General features: G+C 35.3%; 1 protein-coding gene across 2 annotated transcripts in view; it reads right to left on the bottom strand.

Moving 5' to 3' along the window:
* LOC133525082 (CAPA peptides) overlaps window positions 1–12,467 on the bottom strand; it is a 34,069-nt gene extending 21,602 nt beyond the window's left edge. Inside the window, exon 1 of one of the 2 annotated variants that reach the window (XM_061861318.1) lies at window positions 12,449–12,467. The gene's annotated coding sequence lies outside the window, so the exon portion shown is untranslated. The remainder of the gene's footprint in view (window positions 1–12,448) is intronic. The other variant, XM_061861319.1, reaches the window with a different exon arrangement.
* Window positions 12,468–20,253: the final 7,786 nt, after the last annotated feature.

Here is a 20,253-nt window from a genome sequence, read left to right as displayed (position 1 = left end):
GATAAGTTTCCCATCTTTGTCTTTCATGCTTGTTGCCCATTGTGAAGTTCTTTGAAGCTCTCTGTATGCTTGCTTAATTGCACCGGATTTATTTATATGGTGTTCAAATATAATTTGTCTCTTCTGTTTCTTATTTTTATGCATTAGTCTGTTGATTTCTTTACTGATTTCCGTGATCTCTCTTTTTGCTTCTTTCGACCTTTTTTCTTTATATAGTTGCTTTCTTTTTTCTAATAAAGTGTATATCTTATGGTTCATCATGTCTTTCTCGGCCTTCCTTTCTAATGGTATTTGTTTTAGTAAGTTGTTAATAACCTTCGCTATGTTGTTATATTGTGTTTGTGTATCTGATGAATTTTGAATAGCTTTGGTAAATTCTTCTTCCCAGTACTCTCCACTAGCTCCAGTTACAATGGGTAAGTCTCTAGCAATTCTGCTATTGTGTGTAAACAATCTCCTTATTTTTCTGTTCCTTATACTCATTTTACATCTTATCATCCGATGGTCAGTATAAAAGTTTAGGTTATGTATGATGTCAAAATAATGTATATCTTGGTATCTGTTTGTGAGAATATAGTCGATCTCGTTGTGGTACAAACCGTTTGGTGATTCCCAGGTCCACTTATTTTTCTCTTTTATTTTGAATACACTGTTTATAATTTTTAACTTATTTTCCAATGCGAACTCAACCAGTCGCTGCCCATGATTAGATCTATTACCACAAGAGTAATGACCAAATATTGTTTGCTCACCTTGCCTTGCACTACCTACTTGCGCATTGAAGTCACCCATTAATATTATTTTCTTCCTTTTGTTATTCTTTATCACAGTGTCTAGGCTTTCATAAAAGTTGTCAAGCTCTTCTTCTTTACATGATTCGGTAGGAGCATATGCTTGAACCACTGTCCATGTATTGTTTGGGGCTAAATTAATTTCTAGAACAGCTATTCTGAAAGAATAGCTACTGAAACTAATTATATTCTTTTTCAGGTACTTTTTAACTAAAAATCCGACACCATAGTTGCCATTCCTTCCTTGACTATGATATAGAATGACCTCTGGGTACTCTGTTATCATTTCGTTTTCTCTTCTAGTTTCGGAAAGTCCGATGACATCCCAGTTTATATTATTTATGGCATACTTTAGTTCTGTTATTCTATTATCGTTAAGTAGTGTTCTAACATTTAAAGTAGCTATATAGAGATCACTGCCTTCATTCACTTGTTTGTTGTTGTGGTTTCTGGTTGGGGGGTGTTTTTTTGTTAATGCGTGAGTTAAACCGTACAGAAATAAGCGAAACGGCAGTTTAAATTCGATTAGTTAAGCTACGGTATATGTCATGTCATGTGAATATAAACTCGCGCGGCATCTTTACGGCATGTAATCGACGAACTTCGATTTTCGCGGTAGGCCCCCAGAATCTAACTATATAGAATAAAATAGATTTTTTGTCGATGCAGTTTTTGGACTTTTTAGAGAATGCGGAGGTTGACATAAAGGACTTAAGCGCCAATAGCGTCCATGGCGCTTAAGGCTATGGTGAGTTCACAGTGACGACTCAACGAACTAAGTATTTGCCTATTTTACATTTTATAAGCTTAACGCGGGCTACAGCTCACAGAACCACTTTTAGTTAGTACTTATGACTCACGACAGCTTAAATTGGCAGAATAACAGCGTTGCAATTTGCCTCGTTTGCGAATAGCAACAATATGCTGAGACAGGGGCTTTTCCTTACTGCACACATTGCTGGACCCAAGTGTGTAATTTTCGGATTTTAATGTGTACATAATTTATATCTGTTGTTTTTTTTTTTGTTTTTGTTTTGTTGTTCTTATCATTATCTTTCTATCTATCTATCTTATTTCTTTCATCTTCTTGTCCTGTGTATGTGTGCTTTATGGAATAAATGTCATTTCTTTCTTTCTTTCTTAAATTCGATCCTTGGAGAACGTTTATAAATAACAGCATTGTCTATAATTCCTATATATTTATTATATTATCATTCCAAATAATGTTCAAATGATCGTTCAAATCATTACTGTAAGTACATCCTACATCTTTATGTAAGCTGTAAAGCTAAATAAGGAATATGTACAGTGAATATCGCGTATTTGATTTTTTTGGAGCCTGGACAGGGGGCTTTAAAACATCGGAGCGATGTGCGAAACGGATCCAGTGTGCTAAGTACCTTACATGCCACCCACGACACAGCTGTTACATGTTATACAAGGAAAAGAAAAAACATTTTAAATAACACTCTTATTTTTTGCTAATTATACTTAACGCCCCCAGTGAATTCCACATAGTTCAACCTCGAGGAGTCTACTAGGATGACTATCCATCGTCTAATTTCATCGTCAGATCAGCTCGGTGGTATCGAATCATCATATGTCATTGACATCAATGTTATACATACTTGCGAAACGGGGCTCATTTATCGAAAGGTATTAACTAATATTATTACGGCCCGATTCGAAGAATGAAATAGGATAACGATAAGTTCTGATTTAGATAAGTTCTCATTTAGATATCGTTTGTATGTCGTATAATTGACAGAAGCAGCTCGATTCGGGTAACCAATGTCACTTTGACATTAGAAATATCGTAAATGGATCTTATTGTGATCACAGCGGAATCGAAATAAACGTCAATTTTGAGATCTCGTTTGGTTATCGATCTTTCCAAGATCTTAAACGTATCTTAATCATTTTTCGAATTGAGCCGTTAGTATATTTTTTTTATTAAGTTTTATAGTGTCAGTTGTAGACAGTTGTTATGGATACGGGCGACCCTGTGCCCGCGGTGACATTTGCGAAAGGTTGTTATGGTTTATGCGATGCCGGGTCCGGCACCACCATCAGTCAAGAAGCAATGGTGATGCTCAGTTTAGAGGCCCGGCGTTGTATTTATGATTGAGCTTTGATGGACCCATGGTCCCCGCATTGAGTACGGACGGCCATGGTCCGGGTTGAGATTTGTTTTGGGTTGGTTGGTGTTGATGCCAAATTTTATTGTTGGTTGTTGTACCTACTGGTAAGAAATTTGAAGATGCTTGATTAATTTGAAATTTGCGAAAAGTAGGTTTGAGATAGTGTATGTAGTATTTTTGAATTGTTAGGGCGAAATTGATTGAGGTTGGAGGGACCGCAGTAGAAGTTAATAGGAGTACTCAACGGACGCTGCTGCCCATCCGTCGCTCCGTCGGTGTTCCCTTAGTCGGCTTTTACGACACCCACGGGACGAGATGGGGTGGTGCTATTCTAATACGCCGACACCACACGGCGGCAGTTAGTATATTGTATGGAAACCCATACAATGGAACACTTGTGGACCAATAATTGTTACTATTATTAGGCTAATATCGTAAGTAAAACCGCAGGGGAGGATTTGACTATATATAGATCGTGTCATTCACGACGACGCGTGCTTTAACTCATATTGTCATGTTATTAAAATTTAGATTTGACAAATGTGCGCGTCATCGTGGATGACACGAACTATAATCAGTCCATTAATTGCCAAATCCATATATGACGGGCATTAGTGTTCCGAAAAAGCGTCATGACGCTATCTTTAATCCGTCACTTAGCGTATCTGTCGTATCGGACGGCTAAAATTGACAACATGTAGAATTTGCTGGCATGGATAAAATGGCTATGAAAATTGGAATGTTACTGATAATTTACAAGCTTTAATGTCCCGCTGTCCTAGTGGCGGTCTGTATGTAGGAAAGTACATATGCAAGTTAGTTAACCAAGAAAATTATACTCTTTTGCGAATTTGCTATACGACATACAAATTTTGAGTGAAATAAACTGGTCTAAGGGTTTTGATGTTTTTGACGGTGTTATGATTGCAGTCGTGTTGTCGCTTACATTGTTTCAAGGATAATTTCACTATGACTAATTAACTAAGTAACATATATTACAACAATTTTATTAAAACCAATAACACACTTAAATAATAACAAACTTAGAATAAAATGTAACCTAAAATTAAAACTACCTACAAAACTAAAATTAAAACCTAAAAAAAAACATAACATGGGTGACCTAGCCCAATATGTTTATATTAAGCTATGGGTGATCACCCAGGTCAGATCCCTGTGGAAGGGTTCCCATAAGGCTAGCTGCATTCCCCCTTTGGATCGCGATGCCGATCGCGGTCCCCCGTGACATCAATGATTTTTTTTGAAAGTTGCTGTATTAATTTAGATTGTTAAGTTATTACGTTTTTGACGACCTGTCGGGCCTAGTGGGTAATGATCCTACCTAATAAGCCGATAGTCACTGGTTTAAATCCTGGTAAAATTTAAGCGAAATAATTGCAGAATTTAATATGAATTAGTGACATAATTTAAGAAAAAGCTTAACTCCCTTGGAAGTTATAGGTTTTTTTTATAATCCTCCCACGGGAACAATATAGATGTTTGTGATTTAGTACACCTGCATTAAATAAGATCTTTTTCGAGCAAGTGTGATGAAAACATATTTGCAACTATCTGTAGATGTAAATGTAGATATTTAAGTATAGGTTTTCACATCTAAACTGTTATAAATAATATTGTAAAGGTGTTAAATTAGATATGCATGAATTTATAAGTACTATAGTATATAAGTAGGTAATTAAGTACCTCATAAGTACTAACATTATACGCCCTACCCGGGTGTCATGTACTGACTACATCCAACTAACATCTTCTGTAATGCACATGACTTTTAATGTTGAATAAATGAAATAAATAATATTGATTTATATATTATATTGAGGTTTGTGTATCTATGTAAGCAGCGTTCGCTGTACCTACGTACTGATTTACCTAATAAATTTCCGCTCAGTCTTAAAGCATTCATACGAGTAGGCAATTAATTTATGTAATTGAGAAGAAACCATCAGGATATGGGATAACGAATTTGCGTAGTAGGTAATCCTTTAATTATATGGAATAAATAAGATGGATGGAACAAATGTTTAACATTATTCAGGTAAAGTTATAATTTTACACCGTTGTGTATTCTATTAATGGGTAGGTATTTAATTATTAAATTATATTTAATCATGTAGAGTGCGTTTAAGAGGTATGTCAGGATCGTAGCAAGTGGAAATCCGTGGTCTCTGGCTACCCCTCCGGGAAATAGCCGTGATTATAAGTATGTATTTAAGTCATCATGTAGATTATTTCACTATAATTGATTTTTCATAAAACAATTAACTTTTCTGTGGGAAAACTCCTGCTAGTGGCATTATCTATACGAGGTGTTATTTCAATCCTTATAAATACATAACTTAAGAAGCGCTGATAGTCTAGCGGTAAGAGCGTGCGACTTGCAATCCGGAGGTCACGGGTTCATAACCCGGCTCGTATCAATGAGTTTTTCGACTTATGTATGAAATAGCATTTAATATTCACCAGTCGCTTTACGGTGAAGGAAAACATCGTGAGGACACCGGACTAAAAAGGCCTAGTTTATCCTCTGGGTTGGAAGGTCAGATGGCCGTAGCTTTCGTAAAAACTAATGCCTACGCCAATTTTATGGATTAGTTGCTAAGCGGGGAAAAATATATAATATATATATAACTTATATAAGCTCCGTCTCAGGAGCAACTCGAAATTTGATTAGTCGAAATGTATGACACACAAGCTATTATTATTCCGAGATTCAGGGGTGGTTCCGTAGTCAAAGTTGCTCAGTAAAACTTAGACATTTATCTAGCAAAATATTCTGCCTTAAGTAGACTTCAAAACTCCATAAATAGACATGCTATCAAGAATTTTATGTCCACGGTTTACAAGTCTCGTTATTTATTTATAGAATACAATTCTAAGATATTGATAGCGTCAAATCGGAAACAGTAGGAAAACTTAAGTTCAAGCAGATATAACAAAACACGTGTTCATTATTTTTTCCTGCTCTCAAACATATAATAAGTACTTAAATAAATACAAAACACCTCAGACTCAGGAACTCTACACACAATTAAATGCCCTTACCAGGATTTGAACCCAGGACCATCGGCTTCATAGACAAGGTCACTACCCACTAGGCCAGACAGGTCGTCCATATTTTACACGGTCGTCAATATACTTTTTGTTTCCTTCTTATTTCCTGGCTTTACGCTTCCTCTTAAGACGGAACTATACCATGCGACTGTCCATAAAAAAAGTAAAAACGTTTTTCTACTTCTAATTATTTTCCATTCTCTATGATTTTTTAGTATGTAATTGACACTCAAAAACCCAGGTTTTCCATTTTTTTCCAAATTTGCAAAAAAAACTTTTTTTTTCGTGTTGTCTCTCACTGAGCATAAGAATGATCGAGATTGTTGTGCGTGCTCGGTACCTCAGAATATCACGTTTTTGAATTGAAATTTGTTGTAAGTCTTAACAAAAAAAAAAGAAATTGATTAGTTCCCTCAAGAATAAAATTGTGCATTATTGAAAGCAATTTTCATATTTTTAGCTTTGGTGCATAAAATGTTACAAATTTTTAAAGTGCATTTTTTTATCGAGCCAAGTCACTAGAGAAAATCATCAAGATTGCTAATTATATTTTTGGCAACAGTAGTGTGATCTAATAAAGCGATATGATTTTTCAAAAACTCCGCTCTGAACCTACGGTATCACTGCGGTTTGCGCTCTACGTCAAATACGGTGCTCCAATAAAGGCACCGTAGCGAAACGTCACAGTCCGTCGCGAACTTCCCTTGCCAGTTCTGTGGCAAAGTATGCCACTCTCGCATCGGTCTTTTCAGTCACCAAAAAAGATGTTTTGCGGACATTGCAACATAGATCGTCTGAAATAGACGCTAAGGCCAGTAGAATATACCAAAAAGTGTCATCAAAAAACCTTAAATAGTTGGCGCTACAATACATAGAATACTTGAAAAAAAAAACAAATCACAGACAGCGCACTTCACTCCGTCAATAACGCCTGGGTTCTTAGCTACTCTAGCGCTACTCTGGAGAGATTTGGAACTATTATTTATAGCTGACAACTGGACACTTTTGCATCAGTTATACCTATGGAGATTGCATTCCTTACCTCTACCTTCCAGGGTAAAGGCTCCAGTAGTCAGCCTTTTTATGAAATTTCGATGTTCAAGATCGTCTCATTTGCCCTCTAATTGACCAATAAGAATTGTTCATGTTTTTTCTCTTCAAGAATTTAATAAAGTATACATTTTATAAAGAATAAAACGTACGTACGTAAATTTAATTTAGCTTTTGGAAATATTTCACTAAATATAATGTAAGGGCATTTTTGCCAGTAATCAGCCCCTTGTGTACCAATAGACAGCCTTTAAGTAGCCAGTGTCCAGCCATCCCATTTTAACGGCTGACTATTGGGTTCTGAGTTCCGTGATCTCAGTGTCCAGTGGTCAGCCACAGGTTGACTACTGGGTATTTGATGTATTTCAATCAAATAAAGTCATAATAACGTAAATATTTAAAGGTGCTTGATTTAACGAATTAAACATTGCATTTGAAAATTAAAAATATCTTGAAACCTATGGTCAGCCTCCCTCGGCTGTCTTCTGGGTTTACGACCTTTTTAAAATCAATGCCTCATTCCCAGTAGTCGGCCAGGGGAGACTGACTATTGGATTTTGTACAAAAAAGTAGTTCCCAATAGGCAGCCCCCTTAAAAGTGTTACTTTAATATGGATTTATATTTATTTTTTACGTTTTTCAGATAGATTAAATATTAATTATGTGAAGCAGTGCACATTCTTTTAACAAAATATCACAATTCAGCTGCTAACGTCTGATCAAAATATCATGTTACGCTCCAAAAAAAAAATCACATATCCCTTCATGTCAGAAGACAGCACTTCTTTGAAGTAGTGTTGTGGTTCATGCTATACAATTCTTTTAAAAATTAAGTAATTTTTCAATTCATAGTTTATCAATCAAAAATAAGCAAAAAAGGCTGACCACTGGTGCATGGCTGAGCACTGGTACCTTTACCCCATACTCCTAAACTTTCAAAACAAATTTCCAAAAAATGTCTACAAACAATTTACGTAAACAGCTACTCCATATAGAAATGAATTCTACAGCCTTAATGAATATTTTAATTATAAAGTGAATTAATCATTAAATATTTTTATTATGGCTGATTAAAGATTTGAAATCCTAATAATTGACTTATGTAATGTTACTTTATTTTACAATACTTAATTTATTTTTTCTCTTTCTGGAATTCTGATAATAGACATCTGTGTAATCATATTATCTCCTTACATAATAGTACATTTCGATGCTAGTGCGGAAAGTATGTCATTACGCACTCGGGACGAGTGAAGAATGGCATTTCCGCACGTGTAGCGAATGATGTTTTACAGTACATATGGGGCTACTTTATAGCACTAGTGCGAGAAGTAGCATATTACGTTACTGTGTCGAACATTTAAAGGGCCATATGTACTGTAAAACGTTGTACGATACATGTGCGAAAAGGTAATTCGCAACTCGTGTCGATTTAAAACACTCCCTTCGGTCGTGTTTTAATTTATCGCCACTCGTTTCGAATTTCCTATTTTTCGCACTTGTATCGTAATGTACTATTTTAATACAGTTGCGAAAAAATAAGAAAAACAACAAGTACTTTTTTTATGCATGTTCTATAAGACAGAAACAATTGTAAATATAAAATATTATACTATTATTACCTAAGTATCGTTATTTACGATTATTTGTGTATCGTATATTTAAATTGTATGAAAACAATATCGAATGTTGCCTTTGGAGACTTAAAAACAATCTTGCGGTAAAAAAGCGCCTCTGCTTTGACAGGCGTTTCGGCAGCTATTCTGTTCCATTCAGACAACTTATTACGAACGGTTTTTCAATATTCAATATTGAAAAATAAACGTATTATAATTTATTTATTTTTTTTTTTTCATTTATTTAGAACACAAACAGTCACATATACAAATGACGAAGAGGTAAGTAATAAAATATGACATATGCTTATATTTATTATTTTTACATCAACAGTAGGTTTTTACGTTGATTACGACTTTTAAAGGAAACTAACATTAACACTCATCAATAAGTAGTCATGAATTGGAACAAGTAGCAAAGTAAAAAGCACTAGTTCGCGAAATCTAACTTTCCGCACGCTAAACAGCTACGTAAAGTAGCACTTTTTGAGCAACTGTATTAAAAAAATATTTGCTATTTAGTTAAATTTAGTTTAAGCGATACTTCTTCGCATGTTTTAATAAGCAGAATGTATTTGACAATTTTATATTGTAAGAAGTTTTGTGTATTAATGATTTGTATTATACTTGTATTATACTTATATGTATTTTATAGTTTATCAAGAATAAATGATTCAGTGCCCCAAGTGTAAATTTATGCGAAAGTGAAACGTGACGTACGCGTTGGCGTTAAGTCTAATTTTGTATGGGGTTTTGAGTTTCCAAAACGTCCCGCTTGGCGCGGTGTTTCTAAATCCCATACAAAATGAGACTTAACGCAAACGCGTACGTCACGTTTCGCTATCGAATAAATTTACACTAGGGGCTCTGATTCTGATTTAATCATTCGACGTAAGAGGTAGAACGTGGTCTGAGGCATGATGTACGAATAAAAAATATAAGAGTCACTTAATTAACAAAAGTGTGTTATAAATGTTAATAGCTTATCCCGTTTTTAGGGTACCGTAGCCAAATGGCAAAAAACGGAATCCTTATAGATTCATCATGTCCGTCTGTCTGTCCGTTTATGTCACAGCCACTTTTTTCCGAAACTATAAGAGCTATACTGTTCAAACTTGGTAAGTAGCTGTATTTTATGAACCGCATTAAGATTTTTACACAAAAATAGAAAAAAAAACAATAAATTTTGGGGGTTCCCCATATTTAGAACTGAAACCCAAAAAACCCATACGTGTGGGGTATCTATGGATAGGTCTTCAAAAATGATATTGAGGTTTCTAATATTATTTTTTTTCTAAACTGAATAGTTTGCGCGAGAGACTCTTCCAAAGTGGAAAAATGTGTCCCCCCCCCCCTGTAACTTGTAAAATAACAGAATGAAAAATCTAAAAAAATATATGATATACATTACCATGCAAACTTCCACCGAAAATTGGTTTGAACGAGATGTAGTAAGTAGTTTTTTTTAATACGTCATAAATGGTACGGAACCCTTCATGGGCGAGTCCGACTCTCACTTGGCTGCTTTTATATTAGTTTATCGCCGAAGTATTGTAGTAGCTAGAGGCAGACTAAGCTAAGTTTGCAGCGATTTTGATAGCCCAGCCTGTGCAAGTGTTAAGTAAACGTCATAATTTCATAGAATTTGCAGCGATTTTGATAGCCCAGCCTGTGCAAGTGTTAAGTAAACGTCATAATTTCATAGAATTTGCAGCGATTTTGATAGCCCAGCCTGTGCAAGTGTTAAGTAAACGTCATAATTTCATAGAGTTTGCAGCGATTTTGATAGCCTAGCCTGTGCAAGTGTTAAGTAAACGTCATAATTTCATAGAGTTTGCAGCGATTTTGATAGCCCAGCCTGTGCAAGTGTTAAGTAAACGTCATAATTTCATAGAGTTTGCAGCGATTTTGATAGCCCAGCCTGTGCAAGTGTTAAGTAAACGTCATAATTTCATAGAATTTGACGTTTAAAATATGATCGCTGCCAACTTATCTTGGTCTGACTCTAATATATTAAATTTGAGTACGTCAAAAATGTAATCTGAGTTGAAGTGTTTTCCTCCTATTAAATTAAAATTATTTCGGCGTAATTCATATTATCCGGCTAGTTCCCGAGATTTCCTTAAATTTCAAAGCAGCCAAAATTTCTCATGATCCTTAATTACGAATGACGAAATTGATTTTTTAACTGTCATTTATATAATTAACGACGTTTTTTTTTTTCAAATTTTATTTATTTTGGATTGATAATATTTTAGGCATTTTAACAGAGGTCGCGCAACTGACGACCAGCTGTGACCCTGCAATGGCGGAAGGACTCAATGTGTGCGTGTCACGAATGTATACCTAGGCGGATTCAATACATTTTCTCTAATTTGGTACGAACACTTTTCTAGGTTAGGGATATGGTTCAATTTAGTATGGCAAAAAAAGTGAGACCGCCCTCCACTTTAAGTACAACTTCATGGATTAATATAGTATTTTACGATAATTGATTAACTCATGTAAGTCATGTATGAAAATGTATGCTGCCTCTTTTTTCTTTTGATCGGTATAATTTTTGCAACATTCGACCACGCATGCGCCGTATTAATTTATAATTTTTTTCTTCGAACAATTAAGGCACTGACGTTTCAATTCGACTGACGGCAGATTGGTGGATGGCCATAGAGATAACTGTCAATGTGAGTGTGTCACGCGTAAATACAAAAAAATTGGTGGATGATGGAATCCTATTTGTGTTTTAGCGAAACTACGTCTTTAGTATTCAAGGTCCATCATTTTAAGATAACAAATAATTTTTAATTATGCTTATTTCGCTAAAATAGATAATATAACAGTTTCCAATTAAAATGCACAACATTGCAACTAATCCACGTGGCATGTTTTTATCTAAATAAATGTGAATTCGTATACTTTTTACAAAACCCAAATAAGGGATTTTCTATGAGTATTTATGTCATTTTATGACACTTAAATCGTTTTTTGATAGGACTATGCGATATAGTATTAACACTTTTAATAGTCGTAAGTTAATTGTTTGATCGTTATTTAAAAAAAATAGGAAAAAAAAACTGTATTTTATTTTCAACGCAAAGTAAATAACTGAGATAAATATGTCCCACTTGTTTTCAAAGAGTATTGAAATAACCTTAAAAGAAGCACCCACACGTAAAAATAATAAACAGTGTCATCATTTTATGGTTTTCATCTGCAGTTCCACTTCACTTAATAATGCTGCTTTAAGAGAGAAAATTCAAGATTTTAATACTACTCAAATCAATATACGTGAGTCTATAATATTTTGTATGTTAAACACTGATTTAAACTTTCATTATTTTTACACATTATTAACTAACACAAACGCCGTCCTCGAAACGTCGGAGGTAAATTTAAAACTGAATACGCGATTAAGTCCCGTTTGTGTTAGTTAATAATTCTGTATGTTTTCTAGGTTTCTCCAGGTTCTTTTATCAGATCCTGAAACAGAGCTGTAAATCCTGCCAAGCAAAAAAATCCAATTTGATGCAGCGGCTTTCGGAAAATTAAGGAAAATACATAAATAAAAATAAAAATCCCGATACTTGTTTTATGAAAATTTAAAAATCCTTAAAGAGTGAAGTTGAAAATCTAAATATTTTAATTCCACCTCATCAATAAATAAAATGTCAAATTACACCTTCAACACACCGATATAAGCTAAATCCCGATTTTTTTTAATTTTTCACACGTCCGCCGCTCAGCGCTCAACACGCTCAACGCTCAATGCTCAACTCACCTGAGTGCCTGCCACCTGTTGCTCCCCGAGAATGCTCAGTGGCGGGCCGTGGCGCACTTTATATAGCGCTGGACGCCCGCGCGCCAGCGGCACTCAAACTTTACGATATGCAAAACAGAGTCGTAGTCGGAAAAAGTTATTGTTTTATCGTAGGTGTAGCACCTTGAGTGAATACACGCTTTCGAAATGGGAACTTCATTTTTCAAAACTCCCGTTAGATTCTAACATATCAATTAAATGTATGTTTCATCACACTTGCTCGAAAAAGATCTTATTTCATGCATATACTGAAGGACAAAGGCCTATATTGTTCCCGCGGTAGTTGTGGATTGTGAAAAAAAGGTATAACTCCCTAGGGAGTTATAGCTTGTTTTAAATTATGTCACTTATATTTACAAATCAAGTAGCATAGATGTGTTTTACTTTTAAAATAAAGATGTTTATAATTTAATATTTTTGTTTATGTTTAAAATTATTTAATTTGATTAATTTAACTGGCGTTTAAAATATTTTTACATAATTATTGTTCCCGTGATAGTTGTGGATTGTGAAAAAAAGGTATAGCTCCCTAGGGAATTATAGCTTTTTTTAAAATTATGTCACTTATATTTACAAAACAAGTAGCATAAATGTGTTTTACTTTTAAAATAAAGATGTTTATAATTTAATATTTTTGTTAATTATTTAGTTTGATTAATTTAACTGGCGTTTAAAATATTTTTTTATCGTGGCTGAATGCCGAATAGGTCTGTGCCTTCGATGCCTAACCTGTCAAGAAATGACAAAATGGCGGACGTATGTTTTCTATGTCACCGTATTTAAGAATTATTTCGCTTAAAATTTAATTTTGTCTTCGCAAGTGTGATGAAAAACATTGTGTGTAACACCGGGGGTAAGAATATTGCAAACTCTGGTATTTAATTCCCTCCAGCCTACGGCTGTCACCCTCGTCTCGAAAATTTCACTTACCCCCCTCGTTTCACAATGTAATATTAAACGGGTTACTCACGAATTATTAATTTGCATAAACGCTCGACTTGTTTCGATCCATTTTTGAGGAGACGTTGGATATCTCGACGTGTACACGTCACACGCTCGAGCAGTAGAGGCGTGCCGTCGATGCTCCTATACGAAGATCCTCAAAACGGATCAAAGATGTCGAGCGTTTATTCGACTAAATAAAATGTGAGCATCTAAGCCGTTTAAAATATTTTTATATGGATAAGGATTTCCTTGTGTTTATGTCCTAAATGTATCCATTATTGACTTTGTCCACCTTTTAGTTTAAATCACAATAAAGCTAGTAATTTTATATATTTTTATAATTCTTTACAATAAATATAAATAAATAAATAAATATATTAAATATATTATAGGACATTATTACACAAATTGACTAAGTCCCACAGTAAGCTCAATAAGGCTTGTGTTGAGGGTACTTAGACAACGATATATATAATATATAGATATTTATAAATACTTAAATACATAGAAAACACCCATGACTCAGGAACAAATATCCATGCTCATCACACGAATAAATGCCCTTACCAGGATTTGAACCCGACATATATAATAGATTAGATGGCTAAATACGTACGTATAGAATTTGTACGAAATATTTTATTTCGCGTGGTTCGACAAGCAGTACGCCGATTTCGAAGTGTTTTGATTGAATTTTGAAATTGAAAATATTGTCTTATAGGTACTACTACCTATAAGTAGTAGTAGAAAGAATGAGTCTACAATTTTGTATCACAAATTTCATTTGCAAATTTTAAAAATACAATTAATTAATTTCATTAACATTTACAACCAACGTAAGTCATATTGTGTTATTCAGGAAAATGGTATGGGTATGTAAATCATTCTGTACACATGTAAGAATGAATCTATCCAGCGTATTATCCAGCATGCAAGTTTACAAGATAAAAACATACCTACACTTCTATCTCTCCGCGACTTGAGGTTTATTCTGATTATAATAACAGGCCGTGTAGCTAACGTGCCAATCGCTTACGCTCCGTAGCGTTCGAAACGCTACTCGGCTTGATTCGAACTAGGAGCTACGTCAAAAATTTCCTAAAGATACGATATGGATTAGATATGTTAGTATCAACAATGACGTTTTTATTTCAAGAAACGTCCCTTTTGACACTGACATCTAATCCATATCAAATTCAGCAAATGTTTGACGTATCTTAAAGTTTTGAGCCGACTGTCACTGTTGCACTAATATGGAAGAGGGATAGAAAGCCACAAAGCGTTTCATTGTCGTAGCGATATAGATTTTCACCTTTGGCTAGGCCGGCACGTCACGGATCCGATATGGATTTGTTATGGATAAGGTCTGTCAGTGTCAAAAGTGACGTTTTTGGTTGAAAAAATAATAGTAACCTATTATTACAATCAAAATACGCCTACGATTTTGTTTCACTACGCCGTAATCCGTAGCAAGTGTTGGCCGAACGTTAATTGCAATTAACCATTATAAATTGAACCGTAATCGTAACGGACGGACGGACGGACGGACGTATAATGGTTATTGGCCAATAATTTTTAATTGCATTAACGTTTTGGCCAACACTGGTCCGTAGCATGAATACATATGCACCCCTAGAATATGTCCTCGTAGCGCTTCAAGCGCTCGTAACGTAGGCGTAGCTTGCTCACTTGCAGCATTTGAATTTGAAAAGGATGATCTTGATTGAAATGTTTGACAGCCCGATTCGAATTATACAGTTCAAGGTTCAATTTATAATGATTATCGGCCAATAATTTTTAATTGCATTAACGTTTTGGCCAACACTGGTCCGTAGCATGAATACATATGCACCCCTAGAATATGTCCTCGTAGCGCTTCAAGCGCTCGTAACGTAGGCATAGCTTACTCACTTGCAGCATTTAAATTTGACAAGGATGATCTTGATTGAAATGTTTGACAGCCCGATTCGAATTTTAAGATATGTCAAACATTTTATAAAGATACGATATTGATGTTAGTGTCAAAAGTGACGTTTTTGTGTGAAGAAAGATGACAAAGAACATAACCAATCCATATTTTATCATTAGGAAATTTTTGACGTATCTTATAGTTTGAATCAGGTCGTGAATATTGCTCCAGACCATTTTTTTTTTACAAGTTTTTATTTAACTTGCAATGTATCTGTTTGTACGGGTAAAATCCAAATAAGGGCACTGGACACTTGCCAACGTAGAAACATTGAACCATTTTTTAAATGTCAAAATAAACTTATTTATTCTTTGAATAGGTATCTTTACATACATATATACAAATGCTTTATTTACATAATACATAGATATAACTAGCTTAAATCTAAAATGGGCCCGTGAGGCATTGTTTGATATTAACATTTTTTTTCATTGGAACGGGACAGAAACCGCTGAACATAAGCTGAGCGAAACATGTCGAACAATATTTTATCTAAAAAAACGTAATTAACGCGTTTTAAAAAGGTATTTAACACATTGTAATGTCAAGACTAAAAACGATACCGCCAAAAAACCTAAAAGTTTGGGCGTCACTGCCCGGCGGGGTAGCGGAATCACGTACGCTGTCTGAAGATAATTCATTTACATCGGGGGCCGATTACGGCGGTGCGTGGCTTACACGATGTCTTGTTTTTGTAGAGCGTTGACAGCCCTAGCGGTAAGGGCGTGCGACTTTCAATCCTGAGGTCGCGGGTTCAAGCCCCGGCTCGTACCAATGAATTGTCTGAACTGAGATGAAGCCTGATATTTATCAGTTTTAGCACTCGCTTTTCGGTAAATAAAACCATTGTGAGTTAACCAGACGAACTCTAATTAAAGCTTAGTTTTCCTTCTAGGTTAGAAGATCAGATGGCAGTAACTTTCGTGGTCCTATTCTTCGGATTATTTGCCAAAACCCCAGGTCCCGTGGCAACAACGCAACGCTAAGAAGATTGTGTCTTGTTTGTTAGGTGGGGACATGTGGGGGTGTGAAATATTAACATCCTTTTTATAGTAGAATAAAAGTATTAATATTAAGTAAACAGTTGTGTGTGACCTACGCCAGGTGAAGTAGCACCTGCCAGCCAATTTAAAAATAAACTAAACCCAAATAAATCGAAATTATTTTGTTTGAATATACGTTATTTATTTACATCAAGGGCGGATTACTGCGGCGCAATACCAGCGAACTTAAACCCATAGATACCTCACAGGTGTAATGCATACAATAATAATAATCTTAAAGCTTAAAAAAAATATTTCATTTCTCGTGCTCTGAAAGTGGTCGTTGTTGTTCTAAAAAGTGTGCAGAAAGTGATACGTTTCTGCACTAGAGTATTTTACTTTTCAAGTACGATTTTTTCCTTTTTTACGATAATGAATTCACTCCCTTTATTCGACAAGCCCCGAGCAAACCAGATTTGAAACGACTACTTCGCAAGGATATACATATGTATACCTACATATGTACATAATTATATATGTGTATTAGTCTATCTTTTATACATTATATAAGTAGTAGTATTTAACTGTGTATATATTTTTAATAGGTGTTATTTGACTTCACGTTTAATTTTTTCTTATTATGTTTTATTAATTTCTTCTGCACCAACATACACAAATGTCTCTGTTTAACCCAATGATCGACTGGTAGAGAATGCCTTTTGGCATTGAGTTCACCATTTGTATATTTTTCTTTATTTGTGCAATAAGGTTGACTGCTGACTGTAATATGTGCATTGGTACACGTGTATGTTTAAACTAAACATATGTACTTATATAAATCGAAATTGTTTTGTTTATATTGAGGGCCGATTACAAATGTTTTCTGTAGAAAGTGATGTCTTATTATTATTGGGCGGAGGTGTAAACATTTAATCTTTTTAGGGTTCCGTACTCAAAGGGTCAAACGGGAGCCTATTACTGAGACTCCGCTGTCCGTCCGTCCGTCCGTCTGTCACCAGGCTGTATCTCATGAACCGTGATAGTTAGCCAGTTAAAATGTCTACAGATTATGTATTTCTATTGCCGCTATAACAACAAATACTAAAAATAAAATAAAATAAATATTTAATTTATTCTAGGGGGCTCCCATACAAAAAAAATATTTTTAGATAATGGTACGGAACCCTTCGTGCGCGAGTCCGACTCGCACTTGGCCGGTTTTATTTTGTAATGATAATAAATTAAACAGCTGCGTCTGTGATAGGTAGTTAATGCATTTTAACGTTTTCGGTAGTTTGTCAACTGAATGCTGTTTCATTAAGAACTCAAAAAGCAAAGATAACTAGTTTAAAAATATCAAATGTACTAGTTAAAATTACACAAAAATAATCTTATATGGTAGCCTTGATTTTTCCATTGTAAAGCTATTTTTAACCTCTCATTATCGTGACCCGAATTATTTTATGTTATACTTATTGAATATAGTTAAATTTACAATACAAGAAGCGAGCGAGCGAAGCGTCTCCATTGCCTTAGAAAAAAAAAAACCGGTTAAGAGCATGTCGGGCCACGCTCAGAGTAGGGTTCCGTAGTTACTCTTCCGTCACAATAAGCTAAATTGGAGCTTAAAGTATAGTAAATTGTTAACCAAGGGATGAAACGGTACCTTTCACCCGAGTTAAACAAATAGGCAAATTTGCATAATCAGTACCTAATTAAAGTAAGTCTTTTTACTATGAAGGGAATTTTTTTTGCGATAACTCAAAAACAGCTAAACTGATGATGTCCGCTATAGTTTTCATTTAATGTCTTTCTTAAGCTTTACTTCCACGATTTTTTTCATATTTTTTGGACCTATGGTTCAAAAGTTAGAGGGGGGGGGACACATTTTTTTTCTTTCGGACCGATTATCTCCGAATATATTCACTTTATCAAAAAATATTTCTTGAAAACCCCTATTAGTTTTAAAAGACCTTTCCAACGATACCCCACACTCTAGGGTTGAAGTGAAAAAAAGATTTCACCCCCACTTTACGTGTAGGGGAGGTACCCTAAAAAAATTAAATGTTTAGATTTTATTGTACGACTTTGTCGGCTTTATTGATTTATATATCTATGCCAAATTTCAGCTTTCTAGCACTAACGACCACGGAGCAAAGCCTCGGACAGACAGACAGACAGACAGACAGACGGACATGGCGAAACTATAAGGGTTCCTAGTTGACTACGGAACCCTAAAAAGCGTTCAGTATGTTCTGATATGAGGTTAATATATAAGTTATACAGAAAACCAGTGACGGGAGCACATCCTAGCCAAAATATTTCCAAATTTATTTGCGATTTCCGAGTTGATACTATACTAAAAGTCCCATATTGAATACCATTGATTCACCTTGCGAAGTATGGCTAAGGATACAAGGCTGGGAACATTTGTAGCTGGCGTTTTCCTGACCTATCGATCGATAATGGTCTGCTATTCTGGGCGTAATTCGCAATTAAGCCGATTTTATCAGGCGTTCAACAGTATCAGATGGCAAATACGTTGTTACATGCTATTTACGTTAGCATCGTTGTAATTTATTTATGAGGGATATGGTGGATAATGTCCTCTTAATTATTTTTACCTCAATCGAATATGAATATGCGGTCGTATCAAAAATACACGCTGTATAAGTATAAGGTGTAAACAAATTAGCTACCAATATTTATACAGCTCATAGGTAGTACTCAGCTCTTGGAATAAATTGAAGTATGAAACATTATAAGTTGTATGATTATTTTTATGGAGAAAATTGGAAAACAAATTTTCTACGTAAACGCATTCTGTTAATGAAGTAGTTAAATAAGTCCTCATTGAACAGATTCCAGAACTTCTTTTCTTTTTCTTCTCAGCAGATATACGTCTAATGCTGAACATATGCCTCTTTCATGGAATTTCCATGTTGTTCTGTATGCGGTGGTTCTATGCCAGGTCGACCCTGCCGTCTTTCTGATATCGTCCGACCATCTGGCTCGTGGTTTCCGTCACGTCGGCTTCCCAGTCGTGGTCTCCAGAACAGTACTCGCTGGCCCCGTCGGTCATCATCCCTGCGACATATAAGTATATGGCCGACCCATTCCCACTTCGGCGCAATTTCCTCCTCTTTTACCTAACACTTAACTGGCCACTTAAAATAGGTTAATTTTTATTTTTTGTTCGTTAAATGAAAACAAAAAAATCGAAAAAAAATCTTTATTTCTATCTAAAGTCAATTGTTTTAATGTAAAGTAGGTACCATCTTTTAAAATATCGGTAATTAATTACAAACACCATATATTCACATTCATTTCTTATTAGCGATAAGGAGCGATATTTAGATTTTGAAATCCCATCATCATCTTCCCCGCCGGCTCATTAGAGCCTGGGGTCCGCTTGGCAACTAATTCCGCGAATTAGCCTAGGCTCTAGTTTTTACGAAAGCGACTGCCGTCTGAACCTTCCAACCCAGAGGGTAAAAGACCTCATTGGGATTAGTCCGGTCTCCTCACGATGTTTTCCTTCATCGAAAAGCGACTAATAAATATCAAATGATATTTCGTACATAAGTTCCGAAAGACTCATTGGTACGAGCCAAGGTTTGAACCCGCGACCTTTGAATTGAAAGTCGTACGCTCTTACCGCTAGGCCACCAACGCTTCCGATTGTATAATCCCAATTTGATTTATTGATATGGCGCGATCTTAAAACGATTTGCAGTCACACATGCACCCACGTGGAGTTGCAGGCGTCCATAGGCTACGGTGACTGCTTACCATCAGGCGGGCTATATGCTTGCTTGCTACCGACATAGTATATAAAAAAACAGGAGCTCGATTCAGATTTTGTTACG

Source organism: Cydia pomonella, chromosome 14, assembly GCF_033807575.1.
Source record: "Cydia pomonella isolate Wapato2018A chromosome 14, ilCydPomo1, whole genome shotgun sequence".
NCBI lineage: Eukaryota > Metazoa > Arthropoda > Insecta > Lepidoptera > Tortricidae > Cydia > Cydia pomonella.
Note: the sequence above shows the minus strand (reverse complement) of the source record. Positions and strands in the feature narration are given on the sequence as shown.